Source organism: Mauremys reevesii, linkage group 15 (genome assembly GCF_016161935.1).
Source record: "Mauremys reevesii isolate NIE-2019 linkage group 15, ASM1616193v1, whole genome shotgun sequence".
Lineage (NCBI taxonomy): Eukaryota > Metazoa > Chordata > Testudines > Geoemydidae > Mauremys > Mauremys reevesii.
In genome coordinates, this window is record NC_052637.1 from 12,060,327 (window position 1) to 12,086,079 (window position 25,753).

Sequence of the window (25,753 nt, forward strand, 5' to 3'; positions counted from 1 at the left end):
TATAAGGTGCCACAGGATTCTTTGTCGCTTTTACAGATCCAGACTAACACGGCTACCCCTCTGATACTAGGACTACAACAGCATTTAAAAGAGAACTGGATAAATTCTTGGTGGTTAAGTCCATTAATGACTATTAGCCAGGGTGGGTAAGGAATGGTGTCCCTAGCTTCTGTTTGTCAGAGGATGGAGATGGATGGCAGGAGAGAGATTACTTGATCATTGCCTGTTAGGTCCAGTTCCTCTGGGGCACCTGGCATTGGCCACTGTCGGTAGACAGGATACTGGGCTAGATGGACCTTTGATCTGACCTGGTATGGCGGTCCTTATGTTCTTATGTTATGTTGTTATGAATCATTAAAAAAAGGGATAGATAATAAGACAGAATATATCATATAAATCCATGGTATGTGTACACCTTGAATACTGTGTGCAGATCTGGTCACCCCATCCCAAAAGAGAGAGATTGGAAATCGAAAAGGTACTGAGATGGGCAACTAAAATGATTTAGGGGTATGAAGCAGGAGGAAAAATTAAATTACTGGGAATTTTCAGCTTAGAAAAGAGAAAACTAAGGGAGGATACTATAGAGGTCTATAAAATCTTGACTGGTGTGAAGAAAGTGAATAAGGATATGTTATTTAATCCTTCACATAACACAAGAACTAGCAGTCACCCAATGAAATTAATAGGCAGCAGGTTTTAGAAAAACAAAAGGAAGTACTTTTTCACACAACATAAAGTCAACCCATGGAACTCTTTGCCAGGGAATGCTGTGAAGACCAAAACTATAACAGGATTTTAAAAAGAACTAGATAAATTCCTGGAGAATAGGTCCATCATTGGCTATTAGCCATGGTGGGGAGGGATGCAACACTATGCTCTGAGTGTCCCTAGCCTGTTTGCCAGATGCTGGGAATGGGCAACAGAGGATGGATCACTTGATGATTACCTGTTCTGTTCATTCCCTCTGGGGCATCTGTCCTTGATCACTCTCGGAAGACAGGATACTGGGAAATGTGGACCATTGGTCTGACCCAGTATGACCATTCTTATGTAAAAAATAATTATAATAATAAAAATGTTTAGTACAGAAACTCCCCAACATAATGACCTCTCATGATAGCAATGATGTGAGATAACAAGCTTGGCAAATACTGCATTTTAAAAATCTTGGCCTACTAGGAAACATATTTATATACATTTTCATTCCCAGTCACAAATCTAGCATTCTGGAGCAAAGTCACTAAAATAAAGTCCATCAAACAAATGTTTACTTAACGTGCCCCTCACTTTTCCCTCCACCACACCCCATTCACCAGTGTTGTCCTTGGTCAGTGGAGACTCAGAGTTCAGAGATGCTTTCACGTGAATACACCTCCCAGGTGAGGGGCAAGAAGGCCCCGTGCTCATTCCTCACCTGCTCACTGTTTGCTCTGGCCATGGCTGTTCGTTGTGCCACCGTTTACTCCACCACTCTGTTGCCAGTGGCCTTGCGCAGTCACCTTCTGCTGCCACCTGCCACTGTGACCTCAGCGAGTTGGTCTCTTGAGGTTCCAACAGCTCTCAGTGATTTCAGCTGAGCTCTCAGTGGGGAACCTCACTGCTAGTGCAGTCTGGGCCATCTCTTCCACAGAAACACTGTCCCCACAGCAGGACTAAGCACTTAGACCTGATTATCGGTGATTTCAGCTGCAGTGGTCACTTAACAGAACAAAGGACTCCCTATGGAGCCTAATCAGCTCTGTCTTTAAACAGTGGAGAGGGGAAAATCCTCACCCTCTCTCTTGATGCCCTTAATCAGCACAGGCTAAGTACAGTTCTACTGCCCTTTACTCATACAATAAGAACATTTCATTCCCCCCCCCTGCATTCAAGTGATTTGTAACCCGACCCCAGCCAAAATTTATCACTTGAGCAACGCAGCTCTGTTTGCTGGATACCTAGGTAGATTAGGTGTGGATGTAAATACAGTCTGGTCCTGAAGCCTTTCCCCCCAGTCCATAGCTCATCACTAGCTGTCAGGGAGAGCTCATTTAGCCTTTGCTTACAAATCACCGTTTGAAATTATGAGATTGGCCAACATCACCAAAGTGAATGCACTGACATTGTCATAAAAAACAACAGCTATATAAGGAAGCTAGTCTATGTTCATACTTTTGAAATCTATTATACTTTTTCAGATATATGTATTTTATTATACACTGTATATGCTTTTAAAATGTGTATTAATGTTTCAATTTCAATTCAAATTTCCAAACAGTCACTAAATTGGCATGTTTCAGAGTAGCAGCCATGTTAGTCTGTATCTGCAAAAAGAACAGGAGTACTTGTGGCACCTTAGAGACTAACACATTTATTTGAGCATAAACTTTCGTGGGCTACAGCTCACTTCATCAGATGCATAGAATGGAGCTTATAGTGAGGATATATATATATATATATATATATATATACACATACAGAGAACATGAAAAGCTGGGAGTTGCCCAACCAACTCTAAGATGCTAATTAATTAAGATGAGCTATTGTCAGCAGGAGAAAAAAAACTTTTGTAGTGATAATCAAGATGACCCATTTTTGACAGTTTGACAAGAAGGTGTGAGGATACTTAACATGGGCAAATAGATTCAATGTATGTAATGGCTCAGCCATTCTCAGTCTCTATTTAAGCCTAAATTGATTGTATCTAGTTTGCATATTAATTCAAGTTCAGCAGTTTCTCGTTGGAGTCTGTTTTTGAAGCTTTTCTGTTGAAAAATTCCCACCTTTAAATCTGTTACTGAATGGCCAGAGAGGTTGAAGTGTTCTCCTACTGGTGTTTCAATGTTATAATTCTTGACATCTGATTTGTGTCCGTTTATTCTTTTGCATAGAGACTGTCCGGTTTGGCCAATGTACATGGCAGAGGGGCATTGCTGGCACATGATGGCATATATCACATTGGTAGATGTGCACGTGAATGAGCCCCTGATGGCGTGGCTGATGTGATTAGGTCCTATTATGGTGTCACTTGAATAGATATGTGGACAGAGTTGGCACTGGGCTTTGTTGCAAGGATAGGTTCCTGGGTTAGTGTTTTTGTTCTGTGGTGTGTGGTTGCTGGTGAGTATTTGCTTCAGTTTGTGGGGGCTGTCTGGAAATGAGGACAGGCCTGTCTCCCAAGATCTGTGAGAGTGAGGGATCATCCTTCAGGATAGGTTGTAGATCTTTGATGATGCGGTGGGGAGGTTTTAGTTGGGGGTAACGGTAACGGCTAGTGGCGTTCTTTTATTTTCTATGTTGGGCCTGTCTTGTAGTAGGTGACTTCTGGGTACTCTTCTGGCTCTGTTAATCTGTTAATTTTTTTTCACTTTAGCAGATGGATATTGTAGTTTTAAGAATGCTTTATAGGGATCTTGTAGGTGTTTGCCTCTGTCCGAATGATTGGAGCAAATGCGGTTGTATTTTAGAGCTTGGTTGAAGACAGTGGATCGTGTGATGTGTCCTGGATGGAAGCTGGAGGTATGTAGGTAAGTACAGTGGTCAGTAAGTTTCTGGTATAGGGTGGTGTTTATGTGACCATCGCTTATTAACACAGTAGTGTCAAGGAAATGGCCCGCTTGTGTGGATTGGTCCAGGCTGAGGTTGATGGTGGGATGGAAATTGTTGAAATCATGGTGGAATTCCTCAAGGGCTTCTTTTCCATGGGTCCAGATGATGAAGATGTCATCAGTGTAGAGTAGGGGCATTAGGGGATGAGAGCTAAGGAAGTGTTGTTCTAAGTCAGCCGTAAGTCAGTTGGCATACTATGGGGCCATGCGGGTACCCATAGCAGTGCCACTAACTTGAAGGTATATATTGTCCCCAAATGTGAAATAGTTGTGGGTGAGGACAAAGTCGCAAAGTTCTTTGGCATGTAATTAGTTCACAAAACTGGCGGGGTGTTGGGGAAATTCAAGGGAGGTGTAAGAAAATCACTGGTCTATGCCCTGAAGTCCTGCTCAGGCCCCTTCCTGGCCACTTTGTGGGCAACACAGGCACTTGTGGCTGTCCCAGTCTAGGGGAAGTTACAGGCACAGCCTGGTTGCTGGGCGGATTTTACATCACCGCACAGCCCAGCAGGGGTCACATGGCTGGGGGCAGCATGAGCCTAAATCTCTTTGTCTCTAAGGGTGTGTCTACACTGCAGCTGCGGGGTGTGATTCTCACCACAGACAGAGAGACCCGTGGTTCCTTTGCTCAAGTTAGTGCAGTAAAAGTAGTGGTGTTAGCACGGGGAGGGGGATAGCATGGGTGAGGGCTCAAAATAGTCACTCAAATATATACCTAAGGGGGTCCAGGTGGGTTTGTTCTCGGGCACATAACCTGAGCTGCTGCCTTTGCTACCCCAGCTAGGGCTACATGCTAGTTTAGCTGTGCTAGCTCCAGCAGAGCTATCGCATGTCTCCCTACCCCACGGGGAACTCACTCCCAGCTGCAGTGGAGACATACCCTGAGAGAGGTATAAATGTTACAGATACGAGGGGCCACAGAGCTGAGGTGACCCTGTTCAGAATTCATCCCTGACATTTGCGCCAAGGCCAGAGGCAATGAGGGTGTGTCACTGGCATGTAAAATCATCAGCGCCAGGGACTGATCTGGGAGGTCCCCAGAGAGCCCTCACCTGGGACAGGTGTGGTCAGGTGGTGGAGCCACTTTACTCCAGCAGTCAGTGGCCATTCGTACCACACTGGCTTGTTTTCCTTAAGATGTCCCGTTCACAGTAGTGTCTGAATGCCCCAACTGAGATGGGGACCCCATTGTGCTGGGCGTTGGATACACCAATACTGAGGGACCGTCCCTGCTCTCCAGAGCATATTACAATCTATATTAGACCAGACAGCTCCACGAGTGCAGCCATGGACATCAAACCCTGCTCAGAGCCAGGGCAGATGAAGACTGTGGGGGAAATCCCTTCCCTTCCCTTCTGGTGCATGGTAGGCAGCAGTGAGACTTGTTACCTCCTCCCCACTGCCCTGTGTCACTGTCACTGCATCCCACTCACTCGCTGTCTGGTTTGTTATTTCTCCTGTTCCCCAGACCCAGCTACGATGACGGGGAAGGTTCCCTCGTTCTCCCCCAGCTCCACTGTGAGCTCCGCTCTGCCCGGCTACGTCGCTCTCTGCCTCGCTCTACAGGTTCACAGGCTGGAGTCAGGTAGGAGCTGCGGCCTCCTCACTGAGTTTGCTGCTATTACTATTGCTGGTCATCACCGTCCATCTACATCACTGCCTTGTTTTGTAAACCACGTCTGCTCAACCTGCCAACAACCAGTCACATGGAGAAACCACAGGGCACTGCTGGGTCCCCAGTAGCCATGTTTGCTACCTATACGCAATCTTGTCAGGCCTAGCTACACGCATGCTGCTGCTGTGACTGGAGGCTTCTAAGACAAAGAACATGGTGAGCGTCATTACAGGGCTCACCAACTATTTAAAGGGACATGACTAATTCCTATAGACTGCACTGCCAGACTGACTGTAAGTCACAGATCAGACTCTTCAGCCACAAACAGATCATGAATCCCTGACTCTGTGGCTATGAAATGAAAACCCACAAGTCACTCATACTGCACTAGGCACTTCTGACTAGGGCTGAGAGCAAGACCTCCTCTCACAATGAGGATGTGAGGATATTTGCTGGCTTCTTCATTCTGTACCCTTGGTGAAGGCCTTATTATGTCCCACTCCACCCCTGGGGCTGCCTGCACAGCTACTTGGGCATTTTCGTTTCTTCCTGCTGTGGTTTCTGTAATGATCTTGGGGCTCATTAAACAACAATTCAGTGAATGGGAAAGGAATAAAACAAGCTAGACAGCTTTTGTGGTGACCAGCTGTGCACAGCTACACTGTGTTCTCAACCTCAGATTCCAGGGCACCTCTCTAAATTCTGTTATTCATAATATTGTCCCTCATGAGGGGGCATCTCTAAGTTATAATCTTCTACAAACATATCTCTATATCTTCCCTCTTTAAAAAAAACAAAAAACAATTTTAACTCTTGTATATGTATATAGAAACAGCAAACCGCTACCTAATAACACATGCATTAAATTCTCAGCCCATCTAGTACGTTTCCATAAATCACATGTGTCACTTACCTAGAGATGTGATGTTACCAGTGTATCTCTCTGGAGTGAGTCTTTACTGCTCACTTTCCTCCAATTCCCCTTCTTCAGGCAGGTTAGCAAGTCTCTGGGCTTGGCTACACTTGCAGATTTGCAGCGCTGCAGCAGGGTGTGAAAAAACACCCTCTCCAGCGCTGCAAATTGCGGCGCTGCAAAGCTCCAGTGTGGTCAAAGCCCCAGCGCTGGGAGCTGCGCTCCCAGCGCTGTACGCTAATCCCCACAGGGAGGTGGAGTACGGACAGCGCTGGCGCTCCGACCACACTCGCACTTCAAAGCGCTGCCGCGGGAGCGCTCCTGCGGCAGCGCTGTGCAGCGCTAAGTGTAGCCATAGTCTCTGTGAGTATTTCAGGACATTTAATCTCCCTCTCTGATCTTCTCAGTATCATCCTTTCATTAGAGTCTGAGTTGTTATCTTGTTCCTTGTCAGTTTCTCCTTTGTCTGTTGATGATAAAGGATCAGTCAGTTGGGAAATGCCAGAGTCCACATCGACTGTCAATGTGTTGGAACTTTCTGGGATTATTCATAGATCCCTTTGATTGCGTCAAAATGTGTCCCTTTGATTTGTCTGAACTACAATCTATGGCAAATTGCCTAAAATCTGCAATGGAAAATGGAAGCCCATTATTGCTAAAGACTTCATCTAGAATTCCATGTCTGGAGAAGATTCCCTTCATGATGGCTATCACTGACTTACTATTAGTACTGTGCAGTGTGCAAATCTCTGGATACAGAGACTCATCCTCTGTGACTATTAAATAATCCTTTGATTGCCAGGTAAATAAGTCAGTGCCTGCCTTCTCAGAAGGGCTTTGTGGAACTGGATGAGGTCTCAGTGGCTCTGCTTGTTTGCATGGCTTCTATTTCAAGTAGTTTCCTACCACTTTAGTGATGATGTGATTGATCCATGGCCAATACAGCACTTCTCATGCTCATTGTTTGCACTTAAAGCCTTTTTGGCATGCAGTGTTCCTCCAGTTTAGTCAGTATTTTACTTAACTTCATGCTTTCACGTTCTTCAAACTTAAAGTTGATATAAATATCCAATGCTTCCACCTAAACAACAGGCAAAAAGATTGATACTTTCACTTTATCATTTTTCTCTTCTGCCCCTCTGGCTGCTAAATACAAGTCAAATCTCTGTCTGAATTTTTTCCAGTTCTCTGCAACATTGCCTGACAATTGCAGGCTGAGTGGAGGCTGGGACACATCCATTTTTGGCTCCTCCCCACCCCATCTTAAGCTAGTCAAACTTCTATTGTGCTCACAAAATACAAACAAAAGCCTTTCTCCTTCTCTGTTTGCTGCTGCATGTGCTCCCCTTGCCTCTGCTTTCAGTTGCAAACACAGGAGTTAACTTCAGAATGACTATTGTGTCCTTCTCATTCAGCACTTCTGACCCCATGTAATGATCTTGGGGTTCAGTAAACAACAAACCGGTTTATTAGAAATAAATCTTTTAATAAAACAAACCAGAGAACTTCTGTTGTGAATTGCTGAACACGGCTACACTGTGTTCTCAACCCCGGCATCCAGGGCACATCTCTAAATTCCTGTGTTTCACAGGGGCCAACTTTCAGCTTTCCCTGAGGGGTGCTCCACCCCTGCTCCATCCCGAGACCCTGCCCCCACGCCGCCTCTTCTCCCACAGCTCCACCCTTGCTCCCCTCTTCCCGCTCCTGCTTCTCCTACCCCAACTCAGCCCCCTCCCCTAAGCGTGCCCTGCCCCTCGCTCTGCCTCTTCCCATCCTCACTCCTCCCCCTCCCCCCAGCACCTCCTGCCCACCACCAAATAGCTGATGAGCGGCAGGTAGCAGGTGCTGCGGGGGAGGAGCTGATCTGCAGGGCCCTCTGAACAGCTGATCAGCAGGTGGCTGGTGGGTGATGAGCACCCACTATTTTTTTCCATGGGTGCTCCAGCTCCGGAGCACCAACGGAGTTCTCACCTATGGTATTCATAATACTGTTCCTTAGGTTCACCGGGGGAAGGAGACCAAAGCCCTGAGGTAACTGGGGAAATGGGACACTGGGAGGAAGCAGGAGAGTGCAAGAGGGGAGGACTCCTGCCTCATACTGAGAAAGCGGGACAATCAGCGAGTTATCTTAAGTGCCTATACACAAATGCAAGAAGCCTGGGAAACAAGCAGGGAGAACTGGAAGTCCTGGCACAGTCAAGGAACTATGATGTGATTGGAATAACAGAGACTTGGTGGGATAAGTCACATGATTGGAGTACTGTCATGGATGGATATAAACTGTTCAGGAAGGACAGGCAGGGCAGAAAAGGTGGAGGAGTTGCATTGTATGTAAGAGAGCAGTATGACTGCTTGGAGCTTCGGTATGAAACAGTAGAAAAACCTGAGAGTCTCTGGATTAAATTTAGAAGTATGAACAACAAGGGTGATGTCGTGGTGGGAGTCTGCTGTAGACCACCAGACCAGGGGGATGAGGTGGACGAGGCTTTCTTCCGTCAACTAGCAGAAGTTACTAGAACGCAGGCCCCGGTTCTCATGGGAGACTTAATCACCCTGATATCTGCTGGGAGAGCAATACAGTGGTGCACAGTCAATCCAGGAAGTTTTTGGAAAGTGTAGGGGACAATTTCCTGGTGCAAGTGCAGGAGGAACCAACTAGGGGCAGAGCTCTTCTAGACCTGCTGCTCACAAACCGGGAAGAATTAGTAGGGGAAGCAAAAGTGGATGGGAACCTGGGAGTCAGTGACCATGACATGGATGAGTTCGGGATCCTGACACAAGGAAGAAAGGAGAGCAGCAGAATATGAACCCTGGACTTCAGAAAAGCAGACTTTGACTCCCTCAGGGAACTGGTGGGCAAGATCCCCTGGGAAAATAACATGAGGGGGAAAAGAGTCCAGGAGAGCTGACTGTATTTTAAAGAATCCTTATTGAGGTTGCAGGAAAAAACCATCCCGATGTATAGAAAGAATAGTAAATATGGCAGGCGACCAGCTTGGCTTAACAGTGAAATCCTTGCTGATCTTAAACGCAAAAAAGAAGCTTACAAGAAGTGGAAGGTTGGACAAATAACCAGGGAAGAGTATAAAAATATTGCTCAAGCATGCAGGAGTGAAATCGGGAAGGCCAAATAACACTTGGAGTTGCAGCTAGCAAGAGATGTTAAGAATAACAAGAAGGTTTCCTCAGATATGTTAGCAACAAGAAGAAAGTCAAGGAAAGTGTGAGCCCCTTACTGAATGAGGGAGGCAACCTAGTGACAGAGGATGTGGAAAAAGCTAATGTACTCAATGCTTTTTTTGCCTCTGTCTTCACGAACAAGGTCAGTTCCCAGACTGCTGCATTGGGCAGCACAGTATGGGGAAGAGGTGACCAGCTCTCTGTGGAGAAAGAAGTGGTTCAGGACTATTTAGAAAAATTGGACGAGCATAAGTCCATGGGGCCGGATGCGCTGCATCCAAGGGTGCTAAAAGAGTTGGCGGATGTGATTGCAGAGCCATTGGCCGTTATCTTTGAAAACTCATGGCGAACGGGGGAGGTCCCGGATCATTGGAAAAAGGCTACTGTAGTGCCCATCTTTAAAAAAGGGAAGGAGGAGGATCCGGGGAACTACCAGGCCAGTCAGCCTCACCTCAGTCCCTGGAAAAATCATGGAGCAGGTCCTCAAGGAATCAATTCTGAAGCACTTAGAGGAGAGGAACGTGATCAGGAACAGTCAGCATGGATTCACCAAGGGCAAGTTGTATCTGACTCACCTACCTGCCTTCTATGAGGTGATAACTGGGTCTGTGGATGAGGGGAAAGCAGTGGATGCGTTATTTCTTGACTTTAGCAAAGCTTTTGATACTGTCTCCCACAGTATTCTTTCCAGCAAGTTAAAGAAGTATGGGCTGGATGAATGGACTATAAGGTGGATAGAAAACTGGCTAGATCGTCGGGCTCAATGGGTAGTGATCAACGGCTCCATGTCTAGTTGGCAGCCGGTTTCAAGCGGAGTGCCTCAAGCGTCGGTCCTGGGGCCGGTTTTATTCAATATCTTCATTAATGATCTGGAGAATGGCGTGGACTGCACTCTCTGCAAGTTTGCAGATGACACCAAACTGGGAGGAGTGTTAGATACGGTGCAGGGTAGGGAAGGATACAGAGGGACCTAGGCAAATTAGAGGATTGGGCCAAAAGAAACCTGATGAGGTTCAACAAGGACAAATGCAGAGTCCTGCACTTGGGATGGAAGAATCCCATTCACTGTTACAGACTAGAGACCGAATAGCTAGGAAGCAGTTCTGCAGAAAAGGACCTAAGGGTTACAGTGGACGAGAAGCTGGATATGAATCAACAGTGTGCCCTTGTTGCCAAGAAGGCTAACGGCATTTTGGGCTGTATAAGTAGGGGCATTGCCAGCAGATCGAGAGACATGTTCATTCCCCTCTACTCAGCACTGGTGAGGCCTCTTCTGGAGTACTGTGTCCAGTTTTGGGCCCTACACTACAAGAAGGATTGTGGAAAAATTGGAAAGAATCCAGCGGAGGGCAACAGAAATGATTAGGGGGCTGGAGCACATGACTTATGAGGAGAGGCTGAGGGAACTGGGATTATTTAGTCTGCAGAAGAGAAGAATGAGGGGGGATTTGATAGCTGCTTTCAACTACCTGAAGGGCGGTTCCAAAGAGGATGGATCTAGATTGTTCTCAGTGGTACCTAATGACAGAACAAGGAGTAATGGTCTCAAGTTGCAGTGGGGGAGGTTTAGGTTGGATATTAGGAAAAACTTTTTCATTAGGAGTGTGGTGAAGCACTGGAATGGGTTACCTAGGGCGGTGGTGGAATCTCCTTCCTTAGAGGTTTTTAAGGTCAGGCTTGACAAAGCCCTGTCTGGGATGATTTAGTTGGGGATTGGTCCTGCTTTAAGCAGGAAGTTGGACTAGATGACCTCTGAGGTCCCTTCCAACCTTGATATTCTATGAAGTAAAGTGTCAAAATTATAATCTGAAACACATCTCTACACACCCCAGCAGCAGTCATTGTGTTAGGTGCAGCTGTATTGAATGGTGGAGACATTAGCTGGAGCAGCTTGGTAGAGCTGTGCTTGTGATATGAAGAGATCTGGGTCTGAACCTCCCCCCCACACCAGCGTGTGATGAAAGGAGAGAAGTGCAGGTGTACCTTGAGGGATCCTGCATCCCTTAGTTCAGCACTGAGCTGTGTATTTGTGTCAGTAGCAGGGCTCAGGGGTCTGCTTGCCACGGGGATTGTGTGTGTGTTTAATGCTGGGTAAGGGAACATGTAGTGCTAGATGGAATCCTGGGAGTGAGGGTGAAGGGCTTGTAAGAGAGGGTGAAGGGTTTGTAAAAGGTAACTAATGTGGGGCTGTTTCTGGGCAGTCGCTCAATGTTGAGGGCAGAACAGGGGTGGGTAGCAGCTCACCTAAAACAAATGTTTCCTCAGCAAGGAGGTGTTTGTGCTGCAGTTGTCATGTGCCCTGATCTCTGAGTAACATGCTCTGTCTGCACAGGCAGGGTGTGGGTCTGTGCGCCAGGAGTTTATCAGGTCATCGCTCAAACAAGGCAGAGTTAAGGTCGCTTTGGCATGTACCTTAATTCGGCATTTGTTGGTTTTCAGAGGCCTGAGTTTTGCTGAACCCAGTTTTCTGGAAGGACCTGAGATACCTCTGGGAACCTTAACTCTGCAGTAGCGAAGATTTTTGTCAGTGACTTTCCTTCCTAGTTTCTTGAACAGAAAAAGGACTCTTTGCAGTAGACCGTAGTGGCCATTTAGGCAGTTGTAGTTCTTACTTAGGTTTGCAGTTGATACATGACTGTGGCTAGGTAATAACAAAAATCCCTAGCTTTTCTATAGTGTTTTTCATCAACAGAGCTCAAGGAACTTTATTCATTATTCCCATTTTACAGATGGGGAAACTGAGGCACAGAGCAGTGAAGAGACTTGCCCAAGGTCATCCATCAGGCCAGGGGGAGTGGGTGGGTGCAGGATAGCTCAGTGGTTTGAGCATTGGCCTGCTAAACCCAGGGTTGTGAGTTCACTCCTTGAGGGGGCCATTTGGGGATTTAGTTAGGGATTTGTCCTGCTTTGAGCAGGGGGTTGGACTAGATGACCTCCTGAGGTCCCTTCCAATCCTGATATTCTATGATTCTAAGTATAACAGAAAACTGCTGAGTCTGTCTCCTTCTCCACCCCCTGCCGCACCATCTCTCACAACATGTAGCCTCTCCCCTTCCCCTCCAACATTCCAGCTCTCCCTCCCCTTCCCACACCACTAAGTCATTAGTTAGCACTGTAGAAGCCTTTAATTTGTAAGACGTTGCTCCTTGCTGTCTCCAGATGGGGTAGAAATACCTGCGCTAGCTCTGATCAAGCTGTCCTGCTATAAATGGCAGAGTAGACACAGTGGCATGAGCAGCCTCCCTGAATATGTACCTAGGGCCCTGGGCAGGATCATACCTGGGGAGCTAGCCCTTCCCCTGCTCATACCACCACAGCTACACTTTCTCACACTAGCTCAGTCAGAACTAGTGGGTCCATGTCTACCCCTACTGGAAATTACACCTCCAGCTGAAGGAGTAGACGTCCCCTCAGTGTTACCAGCTCACAGCATTTTATCACAAGTCTCATGATATTTGATGTGTTTTTTAAAGCCACAACTCCTGCAGGCCTATGATTAGGTGAAAATCTCAGCTTTCATTTTGCTTTAAAGTAAGTTTCTATCCCTTGTGGTTGCAGATAAATGCTTGGAAATGTGACCCAAGTGAACTTTAAAGGTTCAGAAATCAGAAGGCAGAGAACAAGCCCAATTTTATGATTTAAAAAAAGTCTCTATTTTTAAGCCAATCCCATGATTTTTTGGGGGGCTGACTCCTGATTTTTGAACACTTCAAAGATGGCAATAGGCACCCTGCTGCACTTACATTCCTGTCTGTCTTGGTTCCTCTCCAATTTAATTTTCTTTTCCCCCAATATATTTCACAGCACAGTTTACAGTGACTGGACCTGGCCATCCGATCACTGTCTCCCTAGGTGAGGAGGCCGTCCTGCCCTGCCACCTCTCCCCCAGGATGAGCGCTGAGAACATGGAGCTGAGGTGGTTCCGATCCCTGTTCTCTGCAGTTGTGCACCGGTATAAGGATGGGCAGGATCAGTATGGAGAGCAGATGCTGGAATATCAGGGAAGGACAGAGCTGCTGAAAGACAATATCACCAGTGGGAGTGTTTCCCTGAGAATACGCAATGTCCAGCTTTCTGACCATGGACAGTACACGTGTTTCTTTCAATCCCATGTCTCATATGAAGAAGCCTTACTGGAACTGCAGGTGGCAGGTCTGTAGCTTCTTTTACCTCACTAACAGTGTAATAAATGGGGCAGGAGAGCTCATTGTGAGAGGATTCTGGATGCTTCTCATTCACACATTGATACCCAGAATCCCCTTTCAGATTCTAGTTACTGAGCAGCAGATGCTCTCTGAGAATGAACTGGAGCAATGTCACATCTGTGCTCTGCACTCTGCATATTTTCCTAAACCTGGCTTTGTTTTAAATCGAATGGAATAGAGTTAAAACATTCCTCAGCCATTAAAACAGCCCCACAATTCCCATGTCCCAGGCTCTGTTTCTATCAGGTCACTTTCTCAGTTTTGCTTATTTAAATATACAGTGTGCTCTGTACAATGTTCCCAGGATATTTCCATTTTATGAACCAGAGGTGGGTTGGTGCTGAGCGCTGGTGATTCCCAATGAAGTGCCTGAGCTGCTCAGCACTTCTCAGGAGCTGGGCACATATTTATTTATTAACTTGCCGTTTTCTCTGTTCGCTTTCTATTGGAATTGCCTTATTATTTTCCATCGAGGATACATTCAGGATCTAAGTTCCAAAGGTAGAAACAAGTATCAGGAAATTTATAGAGGAGGGAAAAGATCTCCCGATCCTCTGAGAAACACTTGCCATGCATGTTGACATAGTTTCCGGTGATCCCAGGTTCTGTACATGCAGAGGGAGAATTAATTCACTCTGCCTCCTCTTGTTCTCTTTGCTAAATGCATAGAGTTAACACAGGTTTATTCCATTTGACTCTAGTTTCAGGCTCTGACCCCCACATCTCTGTTGATGGTTACCAGGACAGAGGGATCCGGGTTGTGTGTCGATCAGCAGGCTGGTACCCAGAACCCAAGGCCCAGTGGAGAGATCGCCATGGGCAGCTGCTATCATCTGCCTCTGAAAAAATATCCAAGGAGGCCAGTGGCCTATTTCAAAGCCAGATTTCTATTGTTATAACAGAACATTCCAACCAGGGCTTGTCCTGTTCCATCAGGAACCCGCTCCTCAACCAAGAGAAAATATCAACAGTTTCCATAGCAGGTCAGTGCCCGCCCACACTGTGCCGGGGATAGAATGGATGTGGCAGATGTCAGTGGGGTGTTGTGTGATTGTGTGTTTATATATTTTTTTCTAGATACTCTCCTAGGAATGTTTCATGTAGTACATGCCAAAAAACTAAATCTGGTTAATGGAACCACCAGGGACCCAGGCCTGCAGTCCAAATTCAGGCAACACTCTCACTGGCTTAGCTGAGAGCTCTGTCTGAGTAAAGACTGAGGGTCTAAACTGTCACTATTATATTTGTGACCCGAGATGCCTAGGATAGGCCACCCTAAAAATGCTAAGGTCAGGGTAGGCTGTAAAAAGAAGAGCAGATTCTCCCAAAGGGCCACATTGCCAAATCAATACAAGTTAACCAAAATACCATGCTGCCAGCCAATCCTTAAGTAACTAAGGGTACGTCTATGGTACGAAATTAATTTGAAGTTATTTTATTTGAATTTCCAGAATCGAGTTCATACATTCGATGTTGTGTCCCCACTAAAGCGCGTGAATTCGGCGGAGTGCGTCCCCAGTACCGAGGCTAGCATTGCACTGTGGTAGCTATCCCACAGTTCCCACAGTCTCTGAGGCCCATTGGAATTGTGGGTTAAGCTCCCAGTGCATGATAGGGCAAAAACATTCTCGCGAGTTTTTCTGGGTGTGTGCCATCACTCACTCCTACCTCTGTGAAAGCTACAGCAGACTCCATGCTGCCAGCAGATGGTGCAGCACGGTGCACCGCCTGTCTCCTGGTATGTTGAATCCGCTGTGAATGTCCTCTCCTCTTTCTGTCTGCTCTTTCATCTAACCATTTCCCATGTTTCTCGGCCATCGTGAACAGAGCCGCACAGCTTCCGCCGCTTTCTCCAGATTGTCTGTCTTGGGCTACCGTGGCAGCTACAGAAGGCAACAATTCCTGCCCGTTTCTCATCCGTCATGAACAGAGCCACACAGACAATCTTGAGAAAGCAGCAGAAGCTGTCCTGGGCTCCTGTGGAAGCTACAGAAGACAACCATTTATCGCCTTTTATCAGCCATCTTGAACTGAACAGCTCATTTTGTGCCATTTTTCAAGGATTACCAGTGCAGGCGCCATTGCGCAACAAACATGGAGCCCACTCAGATCTCTGCTGCAGTTTTGACCATTGTAAATGAGCTATCATCAGCAGGATAAAAAAAAAATCTTTGAAATCTATTTCCCTATGTTAAGTTCTCCTCACACCTTCTATGGGTCATCTCGATTATCACCTCAAAGGTTTTTTTTCTCCTGCTGATGATAGCTCATTTCAATTGATTGGATTCTTCCAGTTGGTATGCGTACTTCCACCTTTTCATGTTCTCTGTATGTATAAATATCTCCTGTCTGTGTGTTCCATTCTATGCATCCGAAGAAGTGAGCTGTAGCCCACGAAAGCTCATGCTGAAATAAATTTGTTAGTCTCTAAGGTGCCACAAGTACTCCTGTTCTTTTTGCGGATACAGACTAACATGTCTTCTACTCTGAAACCTGATATTTAGGATTCTGTTTATCTCAAGAGCTAAGGTCTGCACTGTCATATCTGAATTTGGTCTGAATTTCCTGACTCCTATTTTGTGGCCATTAATCTCAGAAAACACCCTGTATGGCCATACTCTGCATGTACAATCCTCTTGGGGCTTTTACATGTACAGTAGAACCTCAGAGTTATGAATACCTCAGGAACGGAGGTTGTTCGTAACTCTGAAACGTTTGTATTCTGAACAAAGCGTTATGGTGGTTCTTTCAAACATTTACAGCTGAACATCGACTTACTACAGCTTTGAAACCTTACTATGCAGAAGAAAAATGCTGGCTTCCCTATGTTTTTAGCAGTTCACATTTAACACAGTACTGTGCTGTATTTGCTTTTCTATTTTTTGGTCTCTGCTGCTGCCTGATTGCATACTTCCGGTTCCAAATGGCGTGTGTTGTTGACTTGTCAGTTCATAACTCTGGTGTTTGTAACTTCGAGGTTCTACTGTATCTAAAAGAAGTGCTGTCATTCAACCGCGGCTACTGGATTTGAAGCAGGAATTAATTCAGGGCATTTCTTTGGCCAGTGTTGTGCAGGAGGACAGACTTAAATCAGGGGTTCTCAAACTTCATTGCACTGTGACCTCCTTCTGAAAATAAAAATTACTACACGATCCCCCCTGAATCTGAAGCCTGAGGGCTAAGCCCTGGGTGGCAGGGCAGTAGCCCAAGCCGTGCTGCCCTGGGCTGGCATTAAAAGGAGGTCGTGACCCACAGTTTGAGAACCATGGACTAACTGATCACAGTGGTCCCCTCTGGCCTTAACATCTATGAATCGATGACATATTTTAGTAAAAAGAATGTGTAAGAGTGCAGGAGAGGCAGGGAGGTTCTACACATGTCTACACATTGGCAAGGACTGACCACACATTGGCAAGGAGTTAAAGCCCTGGGCAGTGTGGCTTTTAAGACCTCAGGGAGCGAGATAACAGAAGCAGGAATCAGCATGAGGTCTCACTCCTTCCTAACACAGTCTGCAGAGCACTGGCCACAGGCTACCAGGAACATCAAGGGCCAATGCTCAGCCCAACCATGGCTAGGGCTCTAGTTTTGTACCTAAGGTATTTTCCAGGGGAAAACATCTGTGGGGGTCAGTTGAATGTCTAAGTTCCTGACTGCACATGTTTCAAGAGTACATCCTTTGGTGAAAGGGCATTTTCACTCTACTGTTCTGGTGCCACCTCAGCTTAGAGTTCAGAGTTTTCAGTCTGAGAATCTCCTCGTGCGTGAACATACTTCTGCATGTGGTGACCGATTGGATGATGAGTTTATAACCAGCGAGGCTCCCCCTTCCCTTCTGTCCTCTGTGTGTGTGTGTGTGTGTGTCACACTGATGTGTTGTGGGAAATGGGATCCACACCTCTCCATCCAGCCCTGGCATAGGGTCATGGGTTCAGGGGTAACTCTGGTTTCATTTGTTTTCCTGTTTCCTGCACATTGTTTTCTCACAGCTCTGACATTAAGAGAGACATTTTCACAAGCACCTCAGTGAAGTGACTTGAAACTCTCATCCCCACGGTCTCTGCTCCTCCTGGGCCCATCTACACTACAATTACAGCCATGGCAGGGTGTCACCCAGACCCAGTTACAACACAGCTCCGATCTGAAGTATAGTCAGGATGTCAGCCCTATTCCAGAGCTAAGATAAGACCTGGACTCCCCCGGCTTTGTAATAAATAGAAAATCCCAAAAAGTGTGTGTGTGTGTGGGGGGTGCCCAGTGCCCAAACTGTGGCCCTGCCTGCACCCCACCCCTTCCCCCTGAGACCCCACTCCCACATTGCCTCTTCTCCCTGAGACCCTGTTGTAATGCCACCCATTGCTTCCAGGGCCCTGCCCTCACACCACCTCTTCTCCCAAGGCCCCACTCCTACAATGCCTCTTCCCTCCATGACCCCAACCCCACTTCTCTCTGCTCCTCCCCCCGTTGCTTGCCCTTACGGCCAGTAAAAAATGGAAGGCCTTTGCTTTTAAAAGTGATGGGGCCATGCCCCCCTGGCCTCTCCTGTTCCAGCACCCCTGAATGGAGGAGCCATATCTCACCATGACATCCACTGGGGACTCCCATAAGATTCCTTCAGCCAGTCACTGGCAGTGTTGTCACCGATCACCAAAATCCAGCATTTCCCCTCAGTGGCCCAGATTCACAAAGAGACCGAGACACTGTGCGACTGAGCATTGCAGTGCTTAACCTTTAGGGACCTAGAAATCACTGGAGCAACACTGGGATCTGCAAAGCCGGAGTTAGGCACCCAGGCTCCCTGTGCAATGAATGGGGGGGAGACAGGTACCTAAGAACGGGATCCACAAAAGCAAGTACTCAAGGTGGAGAGCTGCCTTAGCTAGCCGCTGGGAGATGCTGATGAGAAGGGTGTTTCCTAAGCTCTGCCCCTATCCCAGAGTTCAGTGTCAGATGCAGGGAGGCACCTATCTCGGCTTGTGATCCAAGAATGGGAGCCCCTTGAGACAGGTTGCTCCCACTTTTGCAATGTCACCTGATGTATTGGGGTTCCACTGAGCCCACCTGTTCCAGCAGCTTGGGCTCCCTCACCCTGTCCTGCTATTCCAGGCCCTCATGCCTCCTTTAGTGCAAACACGGGTAGGGACACACCCAGCTCAGCTGCAGAAAGCGCCAGACACTGAAATCAGGTCTGCATGGGAGGACTCAGCTAGGAATTGCCCAGTACTCAGTGCACACCACCCTTGTAATGTAAACCCAAAATTGTATTGTCTTGCACTGCACAGAGAATTGTGCAACGTGAGCTTACTGAAATGCTCCCCCTCCCTGAATGTGGAGGAAGATGTGCACAGCTATTTGCCCTCCCCCACTTATGAATTCCACAAACTGGGTTTAAGGAAAACAAAACATGTTTATTAACTACAAAAGATAGAATTTAAGTGTTTATAGGGGACAGAAAACAGATCAAAAGCAGAATACTGAGCAAATAAAACAAGCACACAAACTAAGGTTAATACACTAAAAAAACTGGCTAAAAGTATACCTCTACCCCGCTCTAACGCGACCTGATATAACACGGGTTTGCATATAGTGTGGTAGCAGTGGGGCTCCAGTGGCACTTTAAAGGGTCTGGGGCTCTGGCTGCTGCAGGGAGCCCCGAGCCCTTTAAATCACTGCTGGAGCCTCGCCACCACTACCCTGGGGCTGCAGCAGCGGGGCTCGGCCAGCAATTTAAAGGGCCTGGGGCTCTGGCTGTTGTGGGGAGCCCTGAGCCCTTTAAATCACCACTGGAGCCCTGCTGCCCCTATTCCAATATAATTCAGCTATAACATGGTAGGGATTTTTGGCTCCCCACAACCGCGTTAGAGCAGGGTAGAGGTGTAGTAATTTTCTTACCCTAAATGTTTTAAGCATCTCTTTCACAGGCCAGACACCTTTTCCAGCCTGGGCTCAGTCCTTCCTTCCCCAGTTCAGTCTTAGGTGTTTACAGCAGTAATCTTGGGTGAGGATTCCATGAAGAGAAGATTTAACCCTGATTATCTCTCTCCCCAGCCTTAAATAGGATTTACATAAGGCAGGAATCCTTAGTTTCCCAGTTTGACCCTCACCCCCTCCTAGTGGAGGAATCCTAGCAGTCCAAGATGGAGTCCAGTACCAGGTAACACGATCACATGATCCTGCAGTGCCCATACTGTTTTCATACTGTCTGGTGGGTAATTGTCGCATAGTCAATATTCCTAACTTCAGATACAGAATTGATACATGCATACAAATTGGATAATCATATTTAGTAAATCAGAACCTTTCCAGAACCTCACATGATCCATTATGCATAAAACATATCTTAGTTATGCCATATTCATATTATAACAATAGCTCTATGAAGAATATGAGGCATAATGCCACACCCCTCACCTGGGGTCAGGCAGTTTAGGCAGCTAAGTTGTTTCTCGTGAGAATGAACTAGGGGCTAGCTTCACCCTGCACAAAATGGCCAGTGGAGGAGGAACCCTCCTTGTGTCTTTTCACCCAGTGGTTAGAGAAAGACAGGATTTGAAGAGAGGTTTCCCCCTTGCAGGGGAGTGCTGTAAGCACTGAGCTATGGGATACTCTGAGGTGGGTCTCTCTGTCTCTTCTGTTAAAGCTGATACACTTTGGATAAATAATTATAGAGACACGGGAGCAGGACACTCATCTCCCACATGGGTGCCTTAACCACCTGGCTGTGGAGTCACTAGTACTGCCTTTTTCTCTGTCCCAGGGACTATTAAGTAGTTAATACAAGCTGGTACAGCTTTAACTGGAGAGATTGAGGGTGCTCCAGACACCAGAATGTGCCTTGGTTAGTGCAGGCCCCTCAGCTATGAAAGTTCCCCGCTCAAATCCTGTCTCCCTACGCAGTGGATGGGGGGAACTGAACCAGGCCCCAGCATCCTGGGTGAGTGCTCCAACCACTAGGCTGGAAGATATAAGATGGGTGACACTACCTACTCTGGTTGGATTTTGAATAGAAACTGATAGGGAGAGGTATCTGGGTTCCTAGAGCGAGGCAGCAGTGAGCATGCCCAGAGGTATGTAGGGAACTTTTACCCTGAAAGGTTAGGCACTGAGTGAGTTTAGATGCCTGGAGGGACAGGGGAAAGCCAAGCAGAGGTTTTCCAGGTTGCAGTGGTGCTTAAAACTGGGGTTTAGGTGTATAAGCACCATTGTGGATCTGGGTCTCAGTGTTTGCAAACTAATGGTACTTTCCTTTGAAGAGCTGTTTTTCCCAAGAGTCAATCCCTGGATGGTGGCTCTGGGCGTGATCCTGTCTCTCCTGGCTGTTCTCATTGCCCTGACCACATACTGCTTCTGGAGGCAACACAGAGAGAAAGGTAAAGTGACAAGAAGGGAGAATTCAGTGTGACCAGAGGGACAATGTCATTAAAAACAAACCATGGGAATGAATTGGTTCAGGTAATTAATTCAGTGTTCTAAAGAGAGTTTGGAACAATCGGAGATGGACAGAGGCTGTGGGAGATGGAGGGGTTGAATTAATTATTATTCAGAAACAAAAAAGCTTCATTTAATGTGAATTCCAGTTGCTCTCATCAATAAACCGAACCATAAAAAATGAAGAAATACAACGTAAATGATTAAAAGTCAAGTACAATCTCCAATAAAACAACAAAAAGCATGTACGATGTCTTTAGAAAATGAAACACGACTCTTAGCTCCAACCAAACTACATCATAATGTATTGGTGTTAATATTTACTTTCAATTTTAATAACTATTGGTTTATACTAATTATATCATAGTATTTTTTCTTTATTAGTTATTTTAATGGTCCTTAAAATGACCAAAACATCTGGTTAAATAGTACCATTATTACAGTAATTGTAAAGATGACTCATTTTAGCTGTATTTCGTATTTATTGTATACATGTTTCTTATCTTTATCATCTGTATAGAATGATTGGTGGTGGCGCTCGGGCTCAGCCTTTGGCCCCAGCAAGTCTAATGCCACCCCTGGCAACCCCATTAAAATCACGACCCACAGTTTGAGAACTGCCGCTGAAGCTGAAGCAGGCTGGGCAGAAACGCTATCCCACAACAAGTGATTTCAGCTCTAGCAATCACTTAACAAAACAAAAGACTCCTAATAGAACCTTAACAAACTCTATCTTTGAACAGGAGGGAGGAACTGGTTACCTGTGCCTAGGGCTATGTCTACACTACACAGCTTTTAGCTGTGTGGTTGTGTCGCTACAGCCGTGCCGCAAAACTCATGCAGTGTAGCTGCTATTTGTCAACTCTCCTTCTCATAAAAAACTTCCACCCCCCACGAGCAGCGTTTGCATGGTCGGCAGGAGAGTGAATTTGTTGTTTAATTGCCAGTGTAGACATAGCCTAGAGCAGCGGGAGGCAACCTATGGCACATGTGCCGAAGGCGGCGTGCGAACTGATTTTCAGTGGCACTCACACTGCCCAGGTCCTGGCCACCCATCCGGGGGCTCTGCATTTTAATTTAATTTCAAATGAAGCTTCTTAAACATTTTAAAATCCTTATTTACTTTACATACAACAATAGTTTAGTTATGTATTATAGACTTAGAGAAAGAGACCTTCCAAAAACATTAAAATGTATTACTGGCACGCGAAACCTTAAATTAGAGTGAATAAATGACGACTCGGCACAGCACCTGAAAGGTTGCTGACCCCTGGCCTAGAGACTCTCAGGCAGAGTCCTGCCTCTCAGCAGGGACACTGGTCTCCACTGGTCTCTTCCCTTTCACAGGGTTCTGGCATCCCAGCCCCCTGCTTAGCGAGTTCATTTCAATTAAGAGAGACCCCCTCAATCAGGACAGGCTAAGCACAGTTCTGCTGCACTTTACTCATACAATAAGGATAACAACATTTCATTACCCCTGCACTCAGTACTAAAGTGATTTGTAACCCAGCACCAGTCAAAGTTGATCACTTTGGGCAAAACAACTTTGTCTGCTGGATACCTAGGCAGAGTCAGTGTGTTCATGTAAATACAATCTGGTTCTGAAACCTTTTTCCCTCCCCAATTAGCTGTCGGGGAGACTTCATTCAGACCCTGTTTACATCCTCCCCCCAGCTGAGAATGTGTTGTCCCAGCCAGTCACGCTCCGGTTTATACCAATTGCATGAGTTTGCCCCAAAAGATTTGAGGAAACCTATATGGCTTCCACAAGCCTGTGAGCTGAGTGTATTGCTTCTTCACTAATCACCCCAGGTGCATCGTAAACTATCCTGTTTACTGGCCTCATAAGCCTGTTGTACCTGTTGAGAGTGGGTATGGCAGGGGCAGGGGGAACTTCTTCTTGGGTTGGGGATGGTGAGTGTTCCTTGAGGTACCTCAGCTACTGGCACAGCCCCCTTCATTTCTTCTTCTGATATTGGAAGGTCCAGGGTACCAGGGACACCTTCCATTTGTATGTCCCCTCTGTCCAACAAGCTAGGTGTGTCATCACTGGCCTGTTTTTCTTCCAGGAGATCTGGGAATGTGGGTGGGACAAGCTCGTTATCCCAGGCTGATCTCATTGTTGGCAGGGCTGTGCCAGTAACAGGCCTAAATGCTTCTGCCATGGGGCTCAGAGCGCTGTGCCCAGGCCGTGAGCTGGCTGCAGTAGTTCATACCTCCATTGTAACCCTGCCAGGGACACGGTGGCTGATGATGTCATCATGCTCCGTGCAACAGTGTGTCTCTGCCTGTTTTCACTTCTGTGCTGATTGGCTGCCAGCTCCAACCCCCTCCCACCCAGTCCCATCACCCCAAACTCACCCGCACCCCATCCTGCTCCCCTCCCTTCCATTACAATAGAGAGGGGTTGGCAACCTTTCAGAAGTGGTGTTCTGAGTCTTCATTTATTCACTGTAATTTAAGGCTTCGTGTGCTGGTAATACATTTTAACGTTTTTTAGATGGTCTCTCTATAAGTCTATATATTATATAACCAAACTACTGTTATATGTAAAGTAAACAAGGTTTTCAAAATGTTTCAAAATGTTTTCCTCGTATGCAGCCTTCACTATCCCAGACTGGGGATAGTGGGCCACAGCGTAGAGGGGGCGGCTGCAGAGCCCTGATCCAAGGCCAGGAGCAGAGCCCAGGGGGGCCTGCTGGAACTCCAGGCCGGGAAGCAGGCTGAGCAAGGCTGGAGATCCAGACCCCGGCTGCAAGGGCGTCAGCGGCTCGAACTCCAGACCAGCAGCTGGGGTGAGTGGAGCTGGCGGCTGGTACCCCAAACCAGCAGCGGGCTGAGCAGGGCCGGAGGCCTGGACCCTGTCTGGCAGGGGGCCTGTGCTGGAACTCCAGACCAGAAGCAAGGTGAGTGGGACTACAGTGGGGAACCTGGATGGCAAGGGGCCAGCAGTTGGAATCCCAGAGCTACGGCGGGCTGAGTAGCTCAGCCCACTGCTGCTCTGGGGATCCGGCCACCGGCTCCTGCTAGCCGGGATCTCAGCCCGCTGCCAGCCTGGGGTTCCCTTCACCCAGGCCAGCAGCGGGCACTGAGTGGGGCCAGCAGCCGGAACGCCAGAGTGACGGCGGCTCAGCCTGCCGCTGCGTGCCATCGAAAATCGGCTCACGTGCCACCTTTTGGCATGCGTGCCGTAGGTTGCCGACCCCTGCAATAGAACCTCAGAGTTATGAACACCTTGAGAATGAGGTTGTTTGTATCTCTGAAATGTTCATAACTGAACAAAACGTTATGGTTCTTTCAAAAGTTTACAACTGAATAATCACTTAACACAGCTTTGAAACTTTACTGCAATTGCCCATCACCTCAGCCTCACTCCATCCCCTGTCCTGCTCCCGTCCCCCTCCCTTTCCATATAGCTCATCCCCTCCCCCCCGCACAGTGCAGTGTGACTGTTAAATGGTGGCACTGACGTGCCATTTGCACCATTGCTCTGCTCACTCTGCTTGTACGTTCTGCGCCTTCCCTGCCTTGTGCCTGTCCTGTCTGGTTAGACTGTGAGCTCTTCGCAGGAGGGACTGGTGGCTCCTCTGTATCTGTGCAATGCCCAGCACTGGCCTGGGCTGGCCGCTAGGCACTGCCATATCACAGAGAGGGGCACGTGATTTGTTAGCCATGTAGGCTGAGCTGTATAACCAGGTGGGCCCTCATCCCACTACGGCCAGGTCCTTCACCCCACCCCCCATTCGGGGCAGATCCCTGTTGATCTGGGTGAAAATTGGAAAACCAAATTCCATTAAATGTGGCTTTTCCATGTTTCTGATTTCCACCAAAATCCATAGGGTTCTGCACAGGGCTGGAGTCAGGGAGGGGAGGGGTCTGGCTGGATTGGGGACAAGTTACCTGGCTGAGGCAGTGGCTGGAGGGGGATGAGAGGCACCCTGACCCTCACCCTAAACTCTAATCCTAACCCTGAGGTCACTTCCTTGCCCTGTATCCTGAGATTTTAGTGGAAATCAGGCTTTTACAGGTTTCTATTTTTCACCAAAATCCAGAAGGTTCTGCCCACTGATGCCTAAAACATGCCCTGAAATGGAGCTGATGGGACGTGGTTTTCAAAAGTTATCACGTTGCAGACAGACAGACAGACAGAAATGCCATCGAGTTGAGTGTGGAGCCTCACTTCCCTCAGCCAATAATAATAGTTGAGCTTTAATCTCAAAGTAGTTGTTTTCTTTGGTGATAATTATCCAAACAGGCCTTTAGTGTGTGTTCACTAGGGCCCCAGTTCAGCAGTTAAGCACATGCTGCACTTGAAGCCCAGGAGTCAGTCCTTCCCTGTTCAGCGTGTGCTTAAGGGTTTCACTGAATCAGGCTCTAAAACAGAAGCACTAGTTGCTTCAGGAGAAGGTGTGAGAAACCCCCTAGTGGCTGATGACAGACTAACCTGCCCCCAGGGAAAGTTTCCTCCTGACCCCAGTCAGTTAGCAATTGGTTTGTGCCCTGAAGCCGGGGGGTGGGGTGTTCTCTACCTTCCAGAATGGTTGCATATTTTGAGAACTGTGATAAGTCTGGAGATTCACATTTCCATATCAATGCCTGGGCTTTTTTGAATCCTTTGCCCCTTTGGTTTTTTTCCCCTTTGCTTGTCTGTTTTGTTTTAATTCTACCCAGGAGAAATCTGTATGTTCTCATTATCAGTCTAAGGGTATGTCTACACTACGGGATTATTCCAATTTTACAGAAACCGGTATTTGGAAACAGATTATATAAAGTCGAGTGAACGCGGCCACACTAAGCACATTAATTCGGGGGTGTGCTTCCA

The 25,753-nt window shown here is 47.1% G+C and overlaps 1 pseudogene; it reads left to right on the forward strand.

Annotated features, from left to right (window-relative positions):
• The window catches only part of LOC120383794, a 118,286-nt pseudogene that overhangs the window by 4,547 nt on the left and 87,986 nt on the right, over positions 1-25,753 (forward strand).